This window comes from Ctenocephalides felis, unplaced genomic scaffold, assembly GCF_003426905.1.
Source record: "Ctenocephalides felis isolate EL2017-DRISC unplaced genomic scaffold, ASM342690v1 CF-g0.4_SCAFFOLD_00845, whole genome shotgun sequence".
NCBI lineage: Eukaryota > Metazoa > Arthropoda > Insecta > Siphonaptera > Pulicidae > Ctenocephalides > Ctenocephalides felis.
The window spans coordinates 81,360,122-81,369,451 of NW_020536999.1; the positions used below are offsets into that span (position 1 = coordinate 81,360,122).

At 33.0% G+C, this 9,330-nt stretch overlaps 1 non-coding gene across 1 annotated transcript; it reads left to right on the plus strand.

Moving 5' to 3' along the window:
- The first annotated feature begins 4,506 nt into the window (after nt 1-4,506).
- On the plus strand, nt 4,507-4,661 carry LOC113364350. The gene has a single exon (XR_003366055.1). It is a non-coding gene; the product is annotated as a 5.8S ribosomal RNA (ribosomal RNA).
- Nucleotides 4,662-9,330: the final 4,669 nt, after the last annotated feature.

Genomic DNA, 9,330 nt, shown 5'->3' on the forward strand with positions numbered 1-9,330 from the left:
AAGATAATTAAAAATGGGCCACAAAAGCTGTTGTGTAGTGCGTTGTAGAAATAAGAGCAGAAAAAGTGACTGCAAAATCTATACATTTCCTACAACTAAGTGGAAAGAAAATCAACGGGAAAAGTGGATCGCGGTTAGAAGAATAAAGTATCATAACCTTATTGTTATAAAAATTCAATTGGGAGTACTATGAATATTTGTAAAATTGTTATGTTTAGCAAAAAGAAAAATTATAAGTCAATTAAATTATTATTTTATCAAAATTTAATGCTTACTAGAAAAAATTGTTTTGCAAACAATGTAATTAATACAAGGCTGAAATAATGAAAAATATATATTTATATATTGTATATTGATTATGTATAACTATTATCTTTCTATTAATTACATGTTATTATATAAAAAAAAGAGTGCGCGTAAGGATCACATGCGATTGAAGTAAAACTTTTAATATTGTATGAGTAGGCAATTAAGATAAAAATATAAAAAAACATCATATTTGAATTTTAAAAATCATTTATTAATAATCACATAACATCAATAACACTGTTTGAAACAACAGCGATAGATTAATTGCTATCATATTTCATATATGATATAATAGGTTTGTAATAACTGAAATGAGAGACATAAATTTTGCTTTGTAAACTATGTACATTTCTGGAGAAAACTGCATCAATAGTCGTGCCATATCTTGTGGTTGATTCAAATGGAGAATTATTCATTGTTAAATTAAATTTATTATTTAAAAAATCAATTAATGGTTGAGATTCTTCTGAACGAAAATTGACATTGAAATCTCCAGCAAGAATTAATGGCATTAAAGAAAATGATTTCTTTTGGCAAATATGATTTTATTTCTATTCATTGGAATAGATGAAGATCTCCTGAGAATCGGCACAGCTGTCCTACTGATATTAAGAGTTTGAATATGATGTACAGCTTTCTTCCTAATTTTGTTACCTATCTTACAAGGAAATTCAAACCATAAACGTAGAAGTTCATCATTATCGCCACATTCTATGTACACTAATTTTCCTACACAGCCATTAGCTAAGCCATCACTTACATCAATATTAGTTGTTATTATGTAAATTTATTCAGAACTAAAATTATTTCATACGGCAAACCCCCGGTATCAATAACCGATTTTTGTGAAACTGCTGACGAATGTATGATTGTTGATCTGTCGCATGGCAACCTACATAAATATCCGTGGCAGTAGATATTTTGAAGTAAACTTCTTTAGGCGCGATATGGTGTAAAAATTTTAGGCGCGACACGGGTGTAAATCCGTACAAATGCAACGAAAATGCCAACGTGTAGTTGAACACTATGACGCCGTAAGCGCTGATGTCGCGAGCATCCACTCCCGTCATGTCATGCGCAAGTCGAGCGCTAAACCCTGTATGAACTTGCATTAATTGAATCACGTTTTTTTTACAAAAGAAGAGGTTGCTGTATTATGTCCTCATGGAATAAGACTTTTCTTAGAGAATAAATGTGCCATGGAATATAATAAATTTATATTGAATCTCGTTGAAGACAAAATAATATCTACTGCCACGGATATTTATGTAGGTTGCCATGCGACAGATCAACAATCATACATTCGTCAGCAGTTTCAAAAAAATCGGTTATTGATACCGGGGCTTTGCCGTATGAAATAATTTTAGTTCTGAATAAATTTTACATAATAACAACTAATATCGATGTAAGTGATGGCTTAGCTAATGGTTGTGTGGGAAAATTAGTGTACATAGAACGTGGCGATAATGATGAACTTCTACGTTTATGGTTTGAATTTCCCGGTAAGATAGGTAACAAAATTAGGAAGAAAGCTTCACATCATATTAAAACTCTTAATATTAGTAGGACAGCTGTGCCGATGCTCAGGAGATCTTATTATTATTGATGTTATATGATTATTAAAAGATGATTTTTAAAATTCAAATATGATGGTTTTTTTATTTTTATCTTAATTGCCTACTCATACAATATTAAAAGTTTTACTTCAATCGCGTGTGATCCTTACGCGCACTCTTTTTTTATTTTGTCTTCAACGAGATTCAATATAAATTTATTATATTCCATGACACATTTATTCTCTAAGAAAAGTCTTATTCCATGAGGACATAACATAAAAAACGTGATTCAATTAATGCAAGTTCATATAGGGTTTAGCGTTCGACTTACGCATGACATGACGGGAGTGTATCGCGACTCGCGACATCAGCGCCTACCTGCGTCGTAGTGTTCAACTACACGTTGGCGTTTTCGTTGCATTTGTACGGATTTACACCCGTGTCGCGCTTAAAGAAATTTTTACACCCATATCGCGCCTAAAGAAGTTTTACTTCAAAACGTGATTCAATTAATGCAAGTTCATATAGGGTTTAGCGTTCGACTTACGCATGACATGACGGGAGTGTATCGCGACTCGCGACATCAGCGCCTACCTGCGTCGTAGTGTTCAACTACACGTTGGCGTTTTCGTTGCATTTGTACGGATTTACACCCGTGTCGCGCCTAAAGAAATTTTTACACCCATATCGCGCCTAAAGAAGTTTTACTTCAATAAATGTAATTTTATGATTAAAAGAAAAATAAAAGTTATCACATATCGTAAAATGTTTATTTTGCAATCAGTTTAATTAATACAATGCTGAAATAATGCAAAATATATATTTGTAGTGTTGATCGCATTTGCAATGAATCGGACGAGGTATTGAGTCCAACCTACTTGTCAACAATATTTCCTTCAATTTACAAGACTCGAAAAGTTAAAGACGTTTTTTTTCCTGCAATTTTATTTGATCGGTCTTGTCTGTATAATAATGCCTAAATCATGTCTTTATAATAATGTCTAAGTCTTTAGTTTGACCAAAAATTATAAAAAAATGAGTAAATTAATTTATTATTTACTTATTCTATTGATAAAATATTTTTATCATTAATATATTGTTTTTATCAAGAACTATTCCGAGCTCATGACATAAGCTTTAAGGCACTTTTTTTTTAACCTTAAAAATGTTTACTGCATTTCTTTATTAAATTAATCATTACACTTAACTATGTTTTAAGTGCGTTGAAGTAAATTTAATAATTTCAACAAATATTGAGCCATCACATTATTATTGTATAATGTTTATTATTATTTATAACAATTATTTAATATCATTTTTCTTTAACAAAGATATAAAACCCATAAAAACCACACACTGATAGCCTTAATTAGTTCATATTTATTCCGGCGCTGCATGGGCGCTGCTGTCACGCTCTGAGCGAATACTTGCGCAACCTTCGACTTCCACATATATATATATATATATATATATATATATATATATATATTTCATGAACGTTGTGATAATCACGATAATTTTCAAGTATGTTTTTATCATATTTATAGTTTTATATAGGTGATGTAATTATTATATTCAACATTATTGAGCCGATTCTCGGTTTCAATTTTACGGCAAGTTCACACTTATTTCGTTTAAAATGTCATTATAAGTGTAACACTTATTCTCGGCGGTATGTGTTTTATCATATCATAACATTAATGTTACGCTAACCCTCTGAAAATAAACGTAGTCAGACGCACTTATCTATAACATTGGCGAGAAGTTGTACTATGAACAGATTTGACATTTGCTATTTTGACATTTATGCGTTTAACATCTTTTTTTGAGATTATGATAGGGCAAATGGTTAGATACCAAATAATTATCTTTCAAGTGTGCAGTTAAAACTAGTGGGGCGCATGGCATCGTGCCTTAAGGCAAATTGCTGGAACTTCCCGTATCAAAAATTATTATTTTTTTAAAAACGATTAACATTTTTGAAAAAATTTTACTTCGAAAAAATTAGAGTTTTGAGAAACTATATATTTGACAAAAAATTACTTTTTTTGAAAAAAAAAGTTCTTTATTTTGACATATTTTGGAAATTTTGAACTTTTTTTCAAAGCAATTGTACTGCTTGAACTGCATAGAGACGAATTGTCAAAACGCGTAAGCGCCGCGTGGTACGGAACCCATAGAAATATAAACAAAATTTATACTCATTGTTAAAATCTCTATAAAATATCTGATAATTTGATGTGCATATGTCTAATGAATTATACTTTAAACGCATAGCTCAATCAATTCTTTGGGCGCTAGATGAAAGTCTAGTGTTTCAAAGTCGATTGTAGTAAACGCTTGCGTTAGTATTCTATATACTCTGCACATTTTATTCAAATTGTGCGAATTTGAACATTCGCTTCATTGCGTTGTTTTAAGAAAATGAAAGATCAGCGAAAGCAGATTTTTCAATCTCACACACAATGAAATATTCATATTTCAATTTTGAAACGAGGTCTCGTATCTCGGACCGAAAAGCGAAAGCTTTACGGTGTACTAATTGTAACCATAATAAACATACTAGTTTCAGAATCGCCCGAGTTATCTTAAACGATTTCGAGGGAATCACGATTGAAACATGTATAAATATATATAAAATCACCCTGAACGGTGGATCACTTGGCTCGTGGGTCGATGAAGAACGCAGCTAATTGCGCGTCGACATGTGAACTGCAGGATACATGAACATTGACATTTCGAACGCACATTGCGGTCCTCGGATACTGTTCCCGGACCACCTCTGGCTGAGGGTCGTATAACATTACCAGACTGCCGCTTGCTTTAAACGGCTTGCCGGCGAATGATGGAGTTTCGCGTAAATGCGTGCTCTTAAATAATTCACTCAACGTGTGAGCCAGTCCATTTTGCAACATCGGACATTACCGTTCGTTGACGTTCTGTGGGATTACGGCGGGTTGTGTGTCCTAGAGATTTTATATTCTTGCGACCCTCCCGATAACCAGAAACCCGAACTCTTCGAAATGCGGTTTCGTTCCGGCAAATTTGGACGATTCAAAGGTTCCAAATGGCACTTTTTACTTTTTTCATTAGATCTCCGAAACCGCTTTACCTGCCTTCATAAAAATTTGATCAATTCTTCATCTTGTCAATACAAATAAAATGTTTTTTGAATTATGCACATCGGACGCTTCGTTGTCTTAAAAACTGAGTTACCGTTTTTGGCACTTTTTGCCCCGTATCTTCGGAACGGCTAAACCTGCCTTCGCTAAAAACTAATCATCAGCACGTTTCCTTATCAATACGAATCGAATGTTTTTTGAATTATTTAAATCGGTTGATCCGTGTTCCCGAAATCGTCGATGAAAATTTGTAGCCGCACACACACACTCGCACACACATTTAAACACACACACTGTCTAATTTATTTTTTAATGTATCATTAAGAATTTTCAATTGATCGGCTGTGCAAATTGTGGGTTGCTGATTAAAAAATCTACATATATTTCGTACTACGCCGGATTAGTTTTTTTTGCTCTTTTCATTTGCGCAGCACTGGCCATTTTGTATGTAAAATATATTTTATATATTTATCTAAAAGAAATTGAGAACGCTTTTCGACTGGAAGTACCAGTACAAGTATATCCAAAATTGAAAAAAACCGCTCGCGTCAGCACCGTAGAGATAGATTATTGCCGATTTCGAGAGAACAAACACAGAGAGCCAACATCAAAAAACCAAAAACTTTGTTCGCTCATGCTACGCCATAACACGATTCATTCTCATAAAATATGTACGCCGAGAATAACAAATCTTTAACATACACTTACGCGAGGCATGTTATGCTAACATGCAAGTGTGGTAACAGAGCGTAGCCATGTTAAGGCAGAATCGGTCCATTAGTCGGCTTCTCCTTTCCAAAAACTTGGCATCCTGGGGTTACCATAGCAGTCATGAGTGTCCTTCCCAAAGCCTCGTGTACAAGGTTGCCAGAGCAATGACATCTGTCCTTTCGAGCTTCAGGACCATAGATAAAAGAAGAATATGTTCGGGACGGTAAACATAAATGTCAGATGGCACAACACCATCCCCCTTGGAAAGATTATAGTGCTAGGGTTCAGAACTATAATCTCAAATCAAATAAAAAATTATCGAAATTCACATTTGAAACCCAAAAAAAAAAATAGAAATGGAAATAAAATATAACAAAATATAAAAACTTAAAATTATGAAAATTACATCTAGATTTGTTGAACTTAATCTAAAACATTATTTCCTTAGCAATGGCAAAAATATAAACATTAACACAACTAATATATTACATATGGTTTTATCCTATTAATATGAACCTTTAATGATTTAGATCCACACAACAAAGTATAATTAACAGGTGAATCTCTTGATTGAATCTCGTATGGACCAATCCATGGCATAACTAATTTACGGGACTTTCCTTTAGAATTGGATTCATTCTTCAGGAGTACCAAATCTCCAACATTGAATTCAGCTTCTTTAGAAGACTTATAATTTTGTTTGGAAAGTTCTTTAGAAGAAATTAGATTTTGTCGGGCAACATCAACAGCAGATTTTATTCTAAGTTTTATTTCTTCAGCATAGTTATCGAAGGTATATAGAGGAGATTGTGGTTTAGGATGTGAAGATGGGAGTTCTGGGTTATATCCAAACATTAATCGGAAAGGACTGAATCCGGTAGAGGTATGCGGAGTGGTATTATATGTGAACATAGCATAGGGTAGCCAAATGTCCCAATCCGTTTGATCCATCTTAATAAAATTACGCAAATATTCAACTAGAGTCCGGTGAGACCTTTCAAGAGCCCCATTTGATTCTGGATGATACGCAGTAGTTTGGATTTTATCTATTTTTAAAATTTTACAAATGTTTTTGAAAAGTACACTTAAGAAATTAGTTCCTTGGTCGGTAAGGATTTTAGAAGGGATACCATATTATCTCTTCTATAAAAGCTCTGGAAATAGTGTCTGCCTCCTGATTTTGTATAGGAATAGCCCTACTGAATTTTGTTAAAATGTCTTGAAAGGTTAGAATGTATTTGTTCTGATTGGATGTAATAGTTAATGGACCGACGATGTCCAGAGCACATTTTTCGAAAGGTTTCACAGGCGTATCTGTGATAACCATGGGATACCTTATTTTTTCTATAAAGCTTATTTCTCTGGCATATGTCACAAACTTTAATAAAATTTCGTAATTGTTTTCTTAATTCCGGCCAATTGTAATTTTGCAAAATTCTTTTATAAGTACGTTTATATGCTTGATGACCGCCTAAAGGTGTGTGATGATACTCATTGATAATTCTTAACTGATCTGAATGGGATAAAGGGTCTGAAGGCCGATTGAATATTGAAACATTGACATTAGTATTTTTAAAAATAAATCTGATCATAGATCGAATTTCGCCTTGCTCTAGTCTATCTTCTATTGATAGGCAAGGTAAGGCCAGATCTTTTAAATCTAATTCTAAACATAATTCTCGTAATTTAACGAAACACTTAAATAAAATTTCATAAGTGGCTAAATCCGGTTGCCTTAATTTAGTTATTAAATAAAAAACATAATATTTATCATTAAACTTAATATATGCTACATCTCCTACTTCTCTACGTTGGGTAACTAAATCATTAATATGATTAAATTTTATCTTAAAATTATTGAAAAATGTATTATTACTATTAAAGTCCTTAGGTGAATCTATACAAAATGACGTGTTTTCTAAAAATAAAAAGTCTGATTTAAAATCCTTAACCCTAGTATTAATTATAATGTTGTTACTTAAACTATTCTTAAATTCATCATATGTATCTTCACCAGTCATATGAAAAATCCTACTTAGGGCATCCGCATTGATGTTGGCGGATCCCTTCTTATAAACTATCTCATAATCGAATTCCTCTAACTTTATACGCCAACGCATGAGTCTGGAGCCCGGTTCTTTTAAATTCATAACCCATATCAAGAGCCGATGATCGGTAACTATAAAGAATTTGACACCAAAAATATACGGCCGGAAATGACGCACAGCCCAAACAACAGCTAATAATTCTTTTTCCACAGTGGAATAATTTTCCTCTGCCTTATTTAATGTTCTGCTAGCAAACGCGACAGGCAAATCTTTACCAATGTCCCCTTGTGATAAAACCGCGCCAATTGCTTTGCCAGAGGCATCAGTCGTTACATTAAACGTCTGTTGGAAATTCGGGTATTGCAAAACTGGGGCACTAGTTACAAGACTCTTTAAGGTTTCAAAAGCCTGCTGTTGGGATGAGGACCATATGAATTTATTATATTTTTTCAAAAGCTCACTCAAAGGTCTCGAAATCTTAGAAAAGTTTTCGATAAACCTTCGATAATAGCCAGCTAGTCCAAGAAATGATTTTATATCTTTTGGCGATTTTGGAACAGGAAAATTGATTACCGCGTCGATTTTAGAGTTATCAGGTTTTATACCAGAAGGCGTTATTATATGCCCTAAATAATAAACCTCTTCGCAAAAGAAATTACATTTTTGAGGCTGCAACCGTAAATTGTTGCTACGCAGCCTTTCCAATACCTCACTAATTCTTTTAAAATGTTCCTCAAGAGTATTAGAGTAAATGACAATATCGTCTAAATATACAAAACATTTTATTCCTTGCAACCCAGACAACACGGAATTCATTAATCGTTGAAATGTTGCTGGGGAATTTTTTAACCCATATGGCATGCGTTTAAAATGAGAACATTGAGTTGAGAAAGCAGTTTTAGACTTATCATTCTCACTCATTGAAATTTGGTGAAAGCCCGAAGCCAAATCAAGGGTGGAAAAATATTTGGAGTTGCCTAATTGGTCAAGAATTTGTGAAATGTTTAGTAAGGGAAACAAATCTCCTATTGTAACCTCATTAAGTCTCCGAAAATCAACAACTAATCTCCATTTCAAATTACCTGAATCGGACTTCTTTGGAACCAAAAGTAAGGGCGCATTCCAAGGGCTAGTACTATGTTCTATTATGTCATTTTATAATAATTCGGATACTTGTTTATTGATTTCGCTCTTATGGCGATCTGGTAAAAGATAAAGCTTAACATTAATAGGAGAAATATGAATACTATGTTCGATAGAAGAAGAAAAGGAAAGTTTGTCACCTTCGACATAAAAAATATCACTAAAATTTGTACAGATTTCTTTAAGTAATTTACATTCAATATCATTTAAAACATCAGTTTTTAAAGCAAAAAAGATTTTGTATATTCTATCTGGATTAGTATTAAAAGTAATTTGATTTATAAGTTTAGGGCTTTCAGAATATCTAAAATATCTGGCAAGGTATCTACTTTAAAAATGGGCAAGTTTAAATCCTCTTCCTTATCATTAGAATTTACAATATTAATTACACAAACAAAATTTGACGGTGAAACTAGGGTACTAGCAACAAAAACTCCTGCA